This window comes from Calliopsis andreniformis, chromosome 3, assembly GCF_051401765.1.
Source record: "Calliopsis andreniformis isolate RMS-2024a chromosome 3, iyCalAndr_principal, whole genome shotgun sequence".
NCBI classification, from domain to species: domain Eukaryota; kingdom Metazoa; phylum Arthropoda; class Insecta; order Hymenoptera; family Andrenidae; genus Calliopsis; species Calliopsis andreniformis.
Genome location: NC_135064.1, coordinates 8,536,259 through 8,551,737, shown reverse-complemented (window position 1 = coordinate 8,551,737; position 15,479 = coordinate 8,536,259). Strand labels below are relative to the sequence as shown.

The 15,479-nt window shown below is 32.9% G+C and overlaps 1 protein-coding gene across 1 annotated transcript in view; it reads left to right on the top strand.

Moving 5' to 3' along the window:
* Positions 1–7,964: 7,964 nt before the first annotated feature.
* LOC143188883 (octopamine receptor beta-2R-like) overlaps positions 7,965–15,479 on the top strand; it is a 76,773-nt gene continuing 69,258 nt past the window's right edge. The window contains exon 1 of the mRNA XM_076393384.1: positions 7,965–8,214. The gene's annotated coding sequence lies outside the window, so the exon portion shown is untranslated. The remainder of the gene's footprint in view (positions 8,215–15,479) is intronic.

Sequence of the window (15,479 nt, the reverse complement as noted above, 5' to 3'; positions counted from 1 at the left end):
CTGGTTTGGACATGGGATTGTCTTATTATAGAATTATACTACTTGATAAAAATTCACGGATTCTGAGACATAAAATAAAATTTGTTGATCTCACTCCTAATTTTTGAGAAAATTGACTTGAATTTTAGGTAAGTATGCGCGAACTAAGTACAGCCTGACGAGTTTGAGAGGTAGATGGGAATAAGAGGAACACTCATAGTCAGACCGTAACTCTGCATATCGTAAACGAAAAGCTTCTCCCTCGCTACCCAGTATTTTTCAAGTATCTGCAACCGCAGTTTCGTGCTTTTCTACTTGGCCGAATTTTCTTAAAAATTAAGCGTAAAACGAAAAAATTCCATTTTATATTTCCGATTAGACAATTCTTTTATAAAATCAGCATCTTGCTACTTATATATAGCACAACCACATATACATATATACATATACTTATATGTAGCACAACGTATATACATTCTTATACATTTATTTTGAAAAAAGATATAAATATTAACAATGAAATTGATAAATAATGGAACTAAACATGACTTTATTAAAGATTTACATGGAATTCAAATTTAACACTTACATTACACCTAGTTTTATTACTGAATTTACTCTATATTACACTTCTCCCTAAAACTTTTGGTGTTACAGAATACTCGAGTACGTCGACATTGTTGTTAGTGGCCCATTTCATTCGAGTATTCATTATGCAATTTCAACGTCAATAAAATAAGTTGTTTCAGATGAAAATTGTTGTTTCACATCAGTCTCGTCAAGTATAGACTGTGCAATCTGAATAATATATTTATGAAGCAGATTGATTAAATAAGATAACATTTGGATAAAAGGAATAAGGTTAAAATTGGTTCTACTGTTTCAGTGTTAACAAATTTCTGATCAATTAGGTGTAAATCGTTTTGTTCACCTTGATTTCGAGATTTATTATTAGAATTGTAATCAATACTTCTACGTCGAATGGGAAAGCATACGATTGCATTAATTGCATCACAAATTTATAATTAAATATTATTCGGTATTTTGAGTGTTTCACTTTAGTTATATTATATAACAAACATAATAGTTACTAAGAGAAATAAAATTTCTTTAATTTAAAATGAAAAAACTCACTCAACATAACCCATAATATTTTATACTAAACAAAATTTTTCCTGTGTATATTTAATTTTTGATTCACGTAGTTTTTCTTGTTCTTCGTCAATGACCTTGATATGGTCAGAGATGTCAACACAAACGCCGCCAGCTCGTCTCTCAATGAATCGTTTCAAGTTCAAATCAAGGAGAATCTGGAAATCGTTCAAGGCCGACAGTAATCTCCGCCAACAGCGACGCTGCCATCATTTGTCAGTGTCGTGAAAATTTCGATGTTCAGCTTACATACTTCACTCTGAATTTATATCTGTGCTACGAAATGATTCTTTTCGTAAATGCAATTAATTCGAGGTTACATGTGTCACCAACATTATTGATCTGTTTCACTAGGCTGACTGCTTCAAACCTTTTTCTCGAAAACTAATTAATTAACGAAACTAATTGAACGAAAAATTAATTATATTGCATTAAATAAGCTTTCATTTTAATTGAATTATATTTTCTTCGAAAAAAAACATGAACCTTTCTACAATAAAACTTAACATTTGTTTAGTTATCAATATATCTATATATGGACACATATCGCACCTTTGCTTCAAAAGTGATACAACTCAAAAAAGAACGTTTACGAAAGTATGCTTTATATTAAACTGCTTTATGGTCGCAATTTGTAAAACATGTTTCCTAAATTATGTCACTTTTGAAGTGAAGGTGCGATATACACTATTATTTAAATATAGTATTGGATACGTACTAGGAGATTTAGCTATTATTGTAATGACTACAAGACTAAATTGTGCATAAAATTACCCTAATTTGTTTATGTAAGAGTTTATTCTAAAATAATTATATTCAAACGATTTTTTCCTTAAAAATAATGGATATACATCATTATGGATACACGTATTACGTTCATCTCGAGTTGCTTTGAATTCATCCCTCTTCCCTGAAGGACGTCTGACTGGGTTAAGGGAATCGCTTGAAATTTCAATAAATACATGTCCCGCTAAAAACCAGGTCAACTGTTCGCGTCTAGTGTGCTGCTTTTTCGTTCTGGCATTCAGAAACCGAAATACGACCGTGTTCGACTGCGTCTCATACAACTCCATGAAAGCACAAGTGTAGCGTCACGCTTTAACCAGTTTCAAATAGTTTTGGTTACGTTGTAAGTCACCTCAAGTTACTTCTACATAATAGTTGTGCGACAAGTTCGCGCTGAAGTCGTGGCACCGTGTAAAGTAACGTCATATTTAACTCCTCCAAGTTGCGTTAAATACAATTTTGTATCACTTAATATCTCACTTTGTCGTTTCTACAGTGTTACAACTATATTCACTTATAATAAATGTAAAATTTGGTTTTTGTTAAAGATGGAGTATCTATATAGGGTTGGTCACGTAAATGCATCACCTGAATTTTCTTGTAATATATTAGGCCTATAGTTAGGCAGTACATGTAGAGCTACATAAATGACCACCCAGTAGCCACGCTTGACTATCACGTTTATTTCACTTCCTTCATTCGTAGCTCATGGCTCGGCGTGGATAGTCTCGCGGTCTATGGTGGGGATGTCGACGATATTGCAAGTATACTACTTAGCTACTGGGTTCGCCTGACAATGAGTTACGTTGACCCTAGTCTAGTAGGATCTTAAAGAAGATAGGACATTATATACGCAAGTAATAGGTCAGTATTTTAGATTTTAGACAGTATAAAACACTATAATTTATAAAATACTATACAATATTATAACATACTATCAAGAACTATCAAATAGTATCAAATACTGTCTAAAACCTAAAAAAATATGCGTTTCTAGATATATACGAATTTTTTTCATTGACTTTGTGTCTAGAACCTATCTTCTAAAAATGTTTCACATTTGTAGAAACACTCTGTGTATCAGAAACGTCCAAAAATGTAAATGTCTTAATACATACCTACGTTATGCCATGGCATAATGTGAACGATATGTACACACATAGTTTTGAGTCACATATCAAAAATCAGTCGAATGAAGTTGCAGGAAGGATTGCTGGATTATGTGATGAAAGGATGTATATGTATCGCGATCTGTGTTTTCTCATTATTAACAATCATTTCACTTTAGTTTCACTGTTATTTTATTGTCTAAATACTTATCTGACGGGAAATAAACTTGCCATAAACTCCTTAGAATTCCATCGTCCATGAATATCATCAAGTCTCTAACATTGGAGTAGAAAAATGACCAAGTTGGCATGGAATAGAGTATAAATAAAAAAATACGCGACTATCTCGCTTGAAGAAAATACCACAGTTTCGGTCTACCTTTGACCTACGTGGCAAGCTGTCCTCGCCCTGTTGTAGCTAGCGGAAGCCAAGAATCGCATAGTTGTTCCGTCATAGCGAGATTACAGCTGCTGTCTCTCCAATGCGCCGCTTCACTGTCGTTCCTCCTTCCGGCTTTTCCATAGTAGCCTCGAGATTTCTCTCGAAAGTGATACTCGCCCTTATCAAGGACAACATAATTGTGAAGCAGAAAATGACTGAGCAAAAGAAGCAATGGAACTATTAAGTGATTCCCTTTGGAGAAACAAATTTAACTGTTTTTGTCATAGGACTTTTTTAGCAATTATGTCGCTTCTGGATTGATACATTTAGCAGTGGGAACTGTGGGAAGTGGTTGATGCTTGCAGAAATACGTATGTGATAAATTCCACTCGTTTATTAATAGTCTTATTGAAATCTAGGAGAATCATATTTAGAATGAAATTTTAGAAATTTTAAATGGGGTAATTTAGGAATCCTATCTACATTAAGGATCTTACAAATCCTTGTAGAAACAATAAATGTGAAATATATGTTTATCATTCATAAATTGGAATTAAAAAAATTTCATTTTTCTCTGATATCTAGTTTGTGTATTCAGTTAAAATAAATATTCAGATAGGAATAATTATGAGTATATTTCCTTGTAAATAGGTGCTCTTTGTTTGATAAAGCAGACTTGCAATTATTGATTATTAAAGTATTATGGTTTCATTGAATACAGATTTTTTATAGATAAAGTTTAAAAAAATCCTGAAATTTCTTGGCAACCGTTTATAGAACATTTTGTGTTGTACGATTAAAGCTATTATTATGTAGTAGACAATATCTGCCTACTACTTTAACATGAAAATGACAAATAATCGTGTACGATTGTGTCAATGAGAACACCTTTGAAGGTAGTTGTTCTTGAAGGATAGAAATAAAACGTTGGTATTTTTTATTAAAAAGGTTGATACGAATAATAACCTCTTATTTCGAACTTTAGTTTCGCAGTTAATAATTAGTAACAATTTGTAACAACATTAAAAAGGAAGATTACTATTTACATAAAAACAGATAATATTAATGAGAACATTTTGACATATTATAGACATAGACAATAGAACCTAACTTAAACACAAATAATATATATTCAAAATATATATTATTGTCTAACTGAAGAATGAGAATTGAATTGAATGAGAAGAATGAGAAAAAGAATATATGATTGTCTAACTGAAGAATTTAAAAAAATGGTACATTTAAAGGTAACACAAACGTGACCGAAAGTAATCGAAATCGAAAGTAGGTACATTAGATTCTCATTTTCAGCCATCAGAAGTTAAATTAATTAACTTTTTGTTCTGTAAATGTATACATTTAACAAATTTTAATAAAAACTCACTAAAAAACGTATAATATCGTCAACCTCATTTACTTTCTATTTCATGGAATTGATTACCTTGGTTTCTGTAAGGCTTCATTAATGGTTACTTTAAAACTGAGCGATTAATAGTAGAATCACTTTTAATGGAAAATATATAACTGTCAGAGATAATATTTCTGTTGAAATGCCTTATCAAAAATTAATTCTGTTATTTTAATGAACTCGACTCGGTATTGATAGAGATCTATTTTCGTTCCACATTTATTTTTAAGGAAGAAGAAACGAAAATAAGTAGCGAAAAAGTGAGTCTGAATTATTCATCAGAGTGATTTGTCAGAAATGATTGATTACAGACTGAAGCAACGTTGATAAATTTTTACCAGAAATGATGAGTGTAAATTTGTGTACATGGATGTTTTCATCCAATCCATTCACGAAAAAATTCAGAAGCTTAACCACTAGTATTCTGAAAGTTAAATTTGTGAATCTCCAATCTGAAAATACGACTAATATTTTGGAGTGTAAATGTCACGGTTCCAAATATTCAGAACTAACTGTAATTTACATATTTATTTTTCATACTTTTCATATCAAATTACAAACTTTATAAATACAATACTTCTAAAAATTTGTATTAAATAATGACATTACATTATGTAAGTTTTTTACATTGTAATGATATCTTGGTACAATTGTAAAACAAAAAATAAGAATAAGAATTAAATATATTAGTAATAGGTTTCTGTCTTTTGATTGCAGGAAACATAATTTAAAATGTGAGTGCGAAAGTGGACTAAGCCACATTTATTTTGAAATTGAATTAATAGCATTAATTTACTGTAAAGAAACCCTGTATTTCAGATCGTCTATTTTTCTGATTCTTTCGAGTAGTGGAGTTAGTCCGTTGTTGCTCTCAGTGCCTCAAATATGAATGCAGATGCAAGGTTCGACAGGAAGGAACAAATAATCAAGTACAGGTATTCGAAGACATGAAAACGAAAAAAGAAGTTATTTGTATATCTAAAAGTCAAGAGACATTGAAATATATAGTTAAACGCATTAAAAAAAGATCACAGAAGTCTGAGTATCCTCAAAGGTAACAGAAAGAAACATATGATGCAAACTGAATGGAAAAACTGTTAGAAGATTTAAAATATACATTGCCAGGAAATGATAAACAAAAAAAAATGGTATAAACTGAAAAATCTAACATGAAAAATAAATAAAAGAAAAGAAAGGAGTCAACAAACAAAGTATTCCGGAAATCACGAAGAGAGTTTGTTAATAATCACGCTTTAAAATTAATATATATTGATCTAATCTGTAAATACATACATTATACTTGTGTTTCTGTCATACACATTATCAGTACTCAAATTTGAATTAGTAAAATGAAAAATAACTTTTGCTAAAAGATTATCCATTTTCTTTCTCTACTGTAACTGTTAATTTACAATTATAAAAAATTTTATATTATTAATTTAGATTTAATTGTATTGTACCTTTCACTATTAATTTTAAAAACAGAAAATATCATTCTCTTAATTTTTGACATCATCTGGACTTTAGAATTTGTTGCATCTCACCTTACTGTGTATGCATGTACTGCTTCGTATGAATGAGTCATTAAGAAGACTTGTTTATTAATGAATTAATGAATACTTAGATCTTAATTTGGTTTACGTAAAATGTACATCAGTTTTTTAGACTGTTTTCATAATTAAAGTATTTCTCCTTGGATGTAAATGCCACTTAATTAAAATAAGAATACCTACATATCTTTGTCCCAGTTATTGTACACAATTATGCTGTTTGTCCATAACTTTATATTCCCGATAAAAGTCTTGAATAATATTTCTGCAGTTAATGTGTTTTCTAAACTGTGAACCCTCTAAAAAATTTATCTTCTTAAACATAAATATAAATACACCTAAATTTTATTTTATTATAACTAAAGCAGCATTAAAAGACTTAGTCAATTTTATAAAACGTTAGTTAAAAATGAGAAATTGTAAAACACTTAAAACGATCATTGAAATCAATAGGAAAGTAAATACTGATATACATATACGATAGATAACTAAGAAACTGTATGTAAGTATATGTACCATATATGTATGTGTACCATAGAAATACGTACATGTAGCATTCAAAGGTTTTATGATATAATCAATACTATAAGCAAGTCCAGATAGTGGTGATTATCAACTGATTCTCTGCTGCTAACAACAAGTGTACAGGGTGTTCCAGAACTGGTGGTACAAGAGAAAAGGAGGCGATTCTACAGGAAAGAATAAGTTCAAAATGAAGAATAGTATTTGATGTCATATTTCGTTTTCAAGAAAATTGACTTCACATTTTAACCAAGAACGAGAGTGCCGAGGAACAGGTTTACGCATTTGAAGGGTAAATAGCGGAAGGAGAATGCTTCTAGCCTACCATAGAGACAATCAATGAGCAGACCTTAAGTGCTCACTTTACCCTGTGCAAATTCAATTTTCTCGAAAATGGAGCACGGTATTCAAAAATTGTATTCCATATTTTCGACTTATTTTTTCACGCATTATAGAATTACTAGCTTCCCACTTCTACCATCAGTTCTGTGACTCTCTGAATATTCTATAACATTTTCCACAAGGTATTGATCTAAATTCTTCGAAATTATTATATGTAGGTATCTTGGAAAAGAAATTTTAATTCTTTAAACACATAATATTTTCAAAGTAAAACATTTTAGCTCATAACATATACATTAACAGTTAAAGAACACTTCTACTTATTTTGGCAAGTGTTTCTTACGTCTTATTTAAATATAAACACATTAATAAGGGTAGGCTCGAATGCGGGCGAGAGCTCTATTGCAGTAGCTCTACTGCAGTAACAAAAACCCACATTTAAGTTAACGACGAATTAAAGCTAATGGCTCCAAAAATTCATAACCCGAAACATTGCATCTCATACGGAAAAGATGAAGGACTCAGGGAGCTCAAGGCTCAAAAAATAAGCGCAAGGAGAGAAAACGAGTCAGTCGGAGGGAGAATTCGAGAGAGTCCAACAAAAGAGAGAAAGAGAGAGAGAGACTGTGGTGATGAGTACGAGGGGAGAGCCGCGGCGCCACAGTTCGTCGCGACGCTCAGTCTACCGGCGTCGCCCGAGCAAACGCGTCGACTTGCCACCTTGCCGGTGGGAATCGCGTGGGCTTCAGCCCTCGACTGTAGCCAAGTAGTGCCGCCTTGACTGAAAATTCTGTTCCAGTTCCGTGATCGTGCTAAAAGTAGGCTCAGACTCCCGATTCTGTTTCAGTTTAAAACAGTGTGCAATGTTTTGCTCAAAATAATAGTGAGTTTCTTTAAACAATCGCATCGTTCGGATCCAAACCATGTAATGCTACGAAGAGGATTCAAAATGTGCACATCGAGCTGTAAAGATTGTGAACGAGCGTGAGTTTCTTAGCGAATGACTGACAAAATTTTCTGCTGGTGCTGTGAAAGAGACTCGGAGTTTCGTATTTTGAGCCACGGAATTAGTGTATGGCGCTCAAAGTAGCAGTGAGTTTACGCTTGAAACTAGAATTGTTTGTCAGATTATTGAATTAGGATTGAATTGCTGTCCTGAAAGGGGAGTGAAAAATCAGGTTTCTGTTCAGGGACGAAAATTGATCTTTATTAAACAGTTGTCACCGAAAGTCAAGCGAAAATGTTTCTCTCTTATTGTGTTTAGAATAATTAGTTTATTGTTGTGCCGTAAACTCAAAATTTATGCGCTTGGAATTGGAATAAGCTGTCTTCAAAAACATTTATCAAAGTTTCTGTTGTGTGATATAGTAAGGGTTCAAAATTAATAATTTAATTCACACGAAATCTTACATATACAATACACGTATTTGTTAAGTTTCCTCGAATACATTCCTAAACAGAAGAACTAGGTTTTTTGAGAGATTGAAAATTGTTTTAGCCTAATCGCACACTTACCAACAATCGGTGACCGACAATTTTGTCTGATGCCAATTACAAAATTTGTATGTCAATTATTTTCTTATTTATTAAATAGAAAAAAAAAGGATTGTTCAATTTGTAATTGACCTCTAGACTAACACAACTGTCGGTCATCGATTGTCGATAGGTGCGCGCTTAAGTAGTCTTACATTAGTATTAGTGAGCTTTATTCACACATTACTAGAAGCAAAGTTTTACTAGTGGATGCTATACTCGTATCGGCTTTTTACGGTTCATAAACTTGAAGGTGTCGCATTGCAAGGAATGGTACAGTGATAGGAAATTTTATTACGTTTCCTGGTAGTCTAGTCCTAAAATAAATTTCGTTATTTAAATAGTATTTAACTATACATTGGTAAAAAAGTGGAAAAATCGTCGAAGAAATGAACGTCCACACCATTAACATAAATCACAGTGAGAAATATATTGATCTTCACGTTATCAAACTCTATGAATCTATAAAATGACTTAACTCACAGCGAACTCTTTTCAAGACTTGAAGATTCTGAACTAACAAAATGCAGCAAAAAAGTGTTCCATCTCTTAATTACTTGGAGCAAAGAACACAAATCGTCGGTACATTCATTACCATTCTTTCCTCCACTAATTAAGAGATCTCGCTTCTCGAAAAGAAAGTTCAAGATCGAAAGTACAACCCTTTATTATAGTCTTCTTTTACTATTTCTGTCTTCTAGAAACCCTAGCGATGCCATATTTCGTGAACCAGAGTACAGATATCTAGTTTCCATTGAGTTATCGCACCCTCTTCGGGATTCATAACAAACTCGCAACAGCGAGCCCATCGGGGCAAATCGTTCGTGACGGAAGCTCGTCTCTTCCGCGGCTGGCGGAAGCAGTAACTCGCTTCACAGGTCGGTTCACGCGAATTGTTCGCAAAACTCGAAGCTCCAGCCGTGGGTGGAACGCTGCTGTTTCGAAGCGATGCCAAGGCATGGAGCTGGCAGAAGACCCGTTGGCACAATCGGGCCAATAAAAGTGATCGTTTGTCGTACGCTCCGCGGAAAAATTCGTACTTTAAACCGCATTCCCTTTGACGTGGAAATCAGAATGAGGCAAGAAATACGTAGATCAAAAGAGGGAGCGTGATTTCTGCGAGAGAATATTTGGTTAGGATAGAGTCAGTGTTGATTTGGTTTTAGTCGCTATAATTATTTCTTGAGTTCTTTTCTTTTTTGAGTTCTTTACTGTAAGTGTGATTATGCATACATAAAGTCAGATATTTAAGACCATTTATGAATTCAAAATAGAGATATCTTACTCTATTACTTTCGTAAAAATATAGCTTCAAAAATTAATGTATGAAGATTTTTTTATCCATATTTTTGAATGTTAAATGCACTAAAAGAGTATTTTCTTGCTAACGCTATTTATAAATATGTAGCTCGTTTTAATTTCTTAGTCACACTTTTCAGAATAAAGTCAGATCAAATAATATAATACTATAAGTATGAATTGAACGGTCAAACGAACTTGCCTATAAGTGAAATTCGATCGTAATTATATGAAGAAGCCTTGTTTGAAGAGATTACATTCATTACGCATGTAGTATTCCTTTCGATGTCATCATCGGTCACTACGTTTAAAGTAATAAAAGAAAAACTACCCTCGCTCTCGTACTCCCTTCAGCCGCTATAATTTCCTATTTTAGAGTGAATTTAAAATTGTTGCTGAGTATGTTAGAGTTACGAGAAAAGAAAGTACTTTTTTTTAAGGGTGGGTTTTAAAATATATGCATAGTATGTGTTGTGTCGTGTATTTTTCTACGTTGATGTTTCCTAACGTATAATGTAAGTGTTATGTCGAATGAAGATTGCTACTGTAGTCACAATAAAAAGTGCAGTAAAACAGGAACATAAAACTTTACTTTTCTTATCAGACACGAAAACAGTAATATTCCACTGACAATGAGTTTATTGAGGGGTACACTTATTTTTTGCCTCGTAGACGGCATGTAACTTTTATGCTTCCTCTTGATAAATAAGAATGTCAATACAGAGTATAAGCAAAATGTCATCGAATCCTTTGCTTGAGTACACAACGAAAGTAATAATATTCTATGGTAGAAATATTCCATGATATATTATTTTTTCAGCTTATTCAACATTTTGGAAGATTTCATTCCATTTGAACTTATAAAGTGAAAAATTTCATTTTACCACCACACTGGCAAATTTTATAGAAAAGATTTCAATTTACCTTTAAATAAAATTAGTATCTTCGCTAACGTTATATTTATTACAATGTAAATTTTATGCCTTAGTTCGTGTATTAAGTTGATCTGAGGATGTAGGACTTTCATAGTTTTCGTTAGATTTTTAGTTTCACATGTTCATGGTTAATTATTACACGAAAAATAGACTTTACTAATTTTAGCAAAAAATTCCCAAATTTTTTTTAGACTAATTAAATAATAATCTGTAATAGAAATTGTATGTAATATGCAGTATGTGGAAAAAAATGAAATATCTACTTCTGTATTAAACATATAAAACAGCGACTTAATACTTCAACTAAAAATGCTAATCACAACAAAAATCACTATTTACTCTTCTACTTACAAATCCAATACAAAATTATTTCCTAATAATCTCACTGTCAAATTAAAAGCAAATTGAGTTGACCACACGCATTCAGTACTTGAGAGCACGACAAATCATTAAAGACAATTTTAAGTTTCCATACGAATGTCTGTTTATTCTCAACCCCACATTTCATTTAATAACCAAGAAAGCAACATCCTTTTACCTTCCCGAAAAAACGACACATATTCCCCATCTTGCTTACAGCCAAACCTCTTTTAAGTAGCTTACAGTCTGTTAGAAAATACATTCCATACCCGCTATAAGAGCCAAAGAGCTTTGAACATCCTACAAACAAATTTCTTGCATTCGTGAAGGAACACTTGTTCGAGAGTTGCATTCCACTCGTTGTTCTACACGCGGGACTCCGTCAGACGCGAGCGTGCACCCCTCAAATATGAATGTTATGTCAGCTCGGAACAAACAAGGCATAAAACGGAATATTGATCTTGGCCCGTGAGCACGAAGAACGCAATATTCCTAGCATAAAGGACGCATCTCTTTCCTTCCACCTCGCGGGGAACAGACAATAATTCAACGAGGAACACCGTGCTTGTTGCGGAACAATCTCTTTCCACTTGAGGATCTCTGTAACCTCATATTAGCAGATTCTCTGCATCGTAACGAGTGATTACGCAAGCCGTTTCTTATTTTCCTTCAAGTTCGCCGTTTGATCGTGGACAAGGACGCCTCGGCTTAATTCGTCGACGAGAACGAGACGCATCCCGCGAGCGTGCAAGCGGTATGCGCGGAAAAATAGATCCGCGGACCTGATCGTTAACCTCTTTATTGGCGGTCCGCATCGCGCTCATTGCGCCTTGGCGAGCGGCTCGATTGAACGGTACGTGGAGAATCGCCTTGGAAATCGTTCGTTTTACTGGCTCGAAATTGCTGTCTCGTGCTGAATAGTCAGCTCTGCGGCGGGTGAAGTTGGGTCAAGGTGTTGTATCGTTTACTGCTTTCCGAAAGTAAAAATTAGCTTGCAACTGGAGGGGTTTGAGGTGAAGAGCTTGCTGCAGCTTCTGTCGGGCGAAATTCGAAATTATATGCTTTAAGTAGTTGACGGTATACGTGGCTAACTAAACGTAGGGCGTTCACAGCAATAAACCCTGCTAAGAGGCGGAGAGAGAAGCCCTAAGGAAATTCCTGTGGAATACCCTATCTGATGTTGATGACCGAGGATCCTTGTCGTGCTCAATGAGATTTATCTTGATGAGGAAAACCAGAACCTCCAACGAGTAAACGTTCTAGGAAGGATGTGTGTTGTCTCACAAGATGAATTGGAATTCCTTAATTACTACACCTGTAGGAAAGAGGTGGCGTGACTGAGATACGTATTGATACGATGAAGTTACGATTCTTTTGTGGCTACATACATTATGATATGTTCAACCATATTTAATTTGAAGTTGCTGCAACATCATATGTAATGGTCATAGACGAAAACTTTTTTAATGCTATAGACTAAAGTTTTTCCTGTTTTCGTGAAATGTCTAATGAAGTTCTGTTGCTTTTGATGTATTGCTTAACTATTACATTTGATTAGATATTTCATCACGAATAACAACATAAAATGTGAGATATCCTTTCTTTAACTTAGTAACTAAACAAGCTAAATTTATAATTTTGTTGTCATATTTAGGAATTGTATAGTTAGATAATATTTTGAGATTATAGATTGTTTTTTATTAAAAGGTTTATCTTAATTGTATAGTTAGATAATATTTTGAGATTATAGATTGTTTTTTATTAGAAGGTTTATCTTTTATTATTGTTAGAAATTTTAAAGCTGATTGTAAATGTCAAAATGGAACGAAACTGAGATCAGGTGAAACTGTGTTTGAGGCTTCGTTTCCGAGATATTAATTATTGAAAAAACTGCTTAAAGTGCACGCGAAACGTGTTTGACTAGACTAGATTTATTCTGTCTTATTCTACTATTAGCATTGCTGTCGGACTTAGTTAATGCATACTGGAAGTAAAACAAGTCGCTAAATTAGATAGGCTTCAGATATACATATTTTAAGTATCTTTAAGTATCTTTAAGGTACGTCAAAGTAACAGACTCTCTATTCCGTGTTTAAATCAAGTCTTAATTTTCAAGCATAAGAAGAAAATTCTCTATTTGTGACAAGTATCAGACCAATGCATATGAGCAGTTCAGGCCAGTGGTTAACTCTATTTTTAAACTTTTTTAAATTTTAGTGCCAAAGCACTTGATTGATGCTTAACTTTTTGTATTTGAGAAAAATTTAAATACATATTTTGGTTTTGTGGAGTTAGTCAATTAAGCAAATAAACAACAAGTATAATGTTTTTAATCAATTGTATAATGTATCTATGTAGAAATTGTGAAACATTATACGTATGTATTTATCATACGGATGTATAGTGAAGGGATTACAAGGGTGTGCGAACACGTAAGTCAATGGGATCAGCGTTGTCCTATTACATTAGATGTAAACATCGATAGCCTCAATCGGTGTTTATAATAAATTGAAGTTTGCAAGGAAGTTGTTGTACGCTGGTTTATTATAATGTAGTTAATTTATACAGTATAATTATAATACAATAATTTGTTTTGACGATAACAATAACACATGGTATATCAAATTATAAATAATAAAATACTTGTAGATATTACCGAGTATATGATACTAACAAGTACAATTTATCATTATTAAAGATAGTAAAGTTCTCTGCGTCAGAATTAGCAGAGAAGCTTACAAATTACAAAGAAACAAGATAGTCAATGAATACTATGAAAATGATAAACGAAATACTCCAGAAATTTCAATAGACAACTTTAACAAATCTGATTATGATTACAGACCAGTTTGTGTACGGTGCAGAAATTGCTGAGACATAAATATGAATGAAAAATTTGATCTTATTTAAAGATATATCTAAAGTTGAAATTTTAATTATCATGAATAATATTTCATTTCTTCGAATGCCAATTTGAGAGAGGACCAAAATTATAATTACCATACTGTTTCTTGATTTACGCAAAATATTATTCATGCATGTCTTTGAGCATTTTTCAACAGTTTCATTAGAGATCATTCCACGCATTTTGAATTATTTCCACCAACCACATTGCGAAATTTACCTCCAGTCATGCATAAGATAAAAAGCAATACAATACGAAAGTAAACGCATATTTACCCCGTGTTTATGGCGGCATAATTACTAGAGACACACAATTTCAACCCATTTCGATACGTATTTACCATCATGTGGTATGTCTTTATGTTCCATCATTAACATTTCGCCTTTACTGTTTTTCGAATCCACGTATTACAGCCTTGTCTTCAACGCGAAAACTGCAATTTTAATCCTCGGGATATTCAAGGCCTTTAGAGCATTTCAATCTGGAAGAAAAATCAACACATTTATCCCTACTCGATGCTCGCATGTAGTAATAAATGTCGATGGGCGGAACTTTCTCTGCGGTTAAGAATTCAATTGCAGTGCATTGCCTGATCCGTACGTCCTCACAGCTCTGCATTTGAATTGGTACATACCCTGAGTTATGGATAGCTGTGAGTTCAAGGTTACTAGGGGAAACATTGCAAGAGAAACGTTCAACTTGTTCCTTTTTTACCGCGTCATGCTTTTGTAGAATAACAGTGTGTAGATTTCTGTTGCTATTTATGAAGTATAAAACATAGGCAACTAATAATTTTGAGGATATATTCTATGAATTAAAAGTGTGAAATCATTTATTAATTTTTATTAAAATTGTGACATCGAGTAGTGACTAATAAAATTGTATCATTCTTTGAAAACAAAGTTTTTTAAACATATTGTATATATGATAGCTACACTAAATTGTAGTAATATTAGTAATTTTGATAGTTCTACAGTGCTTTGGCACTACTAGAGGATGGTAACGTTTTTTTTAATACACATTATTAACATGTTTAGTGTTGTTCTACAAACAATATTTATATTTTTTACTTCAAATTTATTGGAACAGTGTTGGCTTTACTGGTACATACTGTATTAGCAATTAATACTACAAAATTCTAATCTAATTATAGAAGTCATAGAAAATTCTTTGTCTTCTTTCATTCAGAAAGTAATTCTTTCTTACTTATGGCGTAA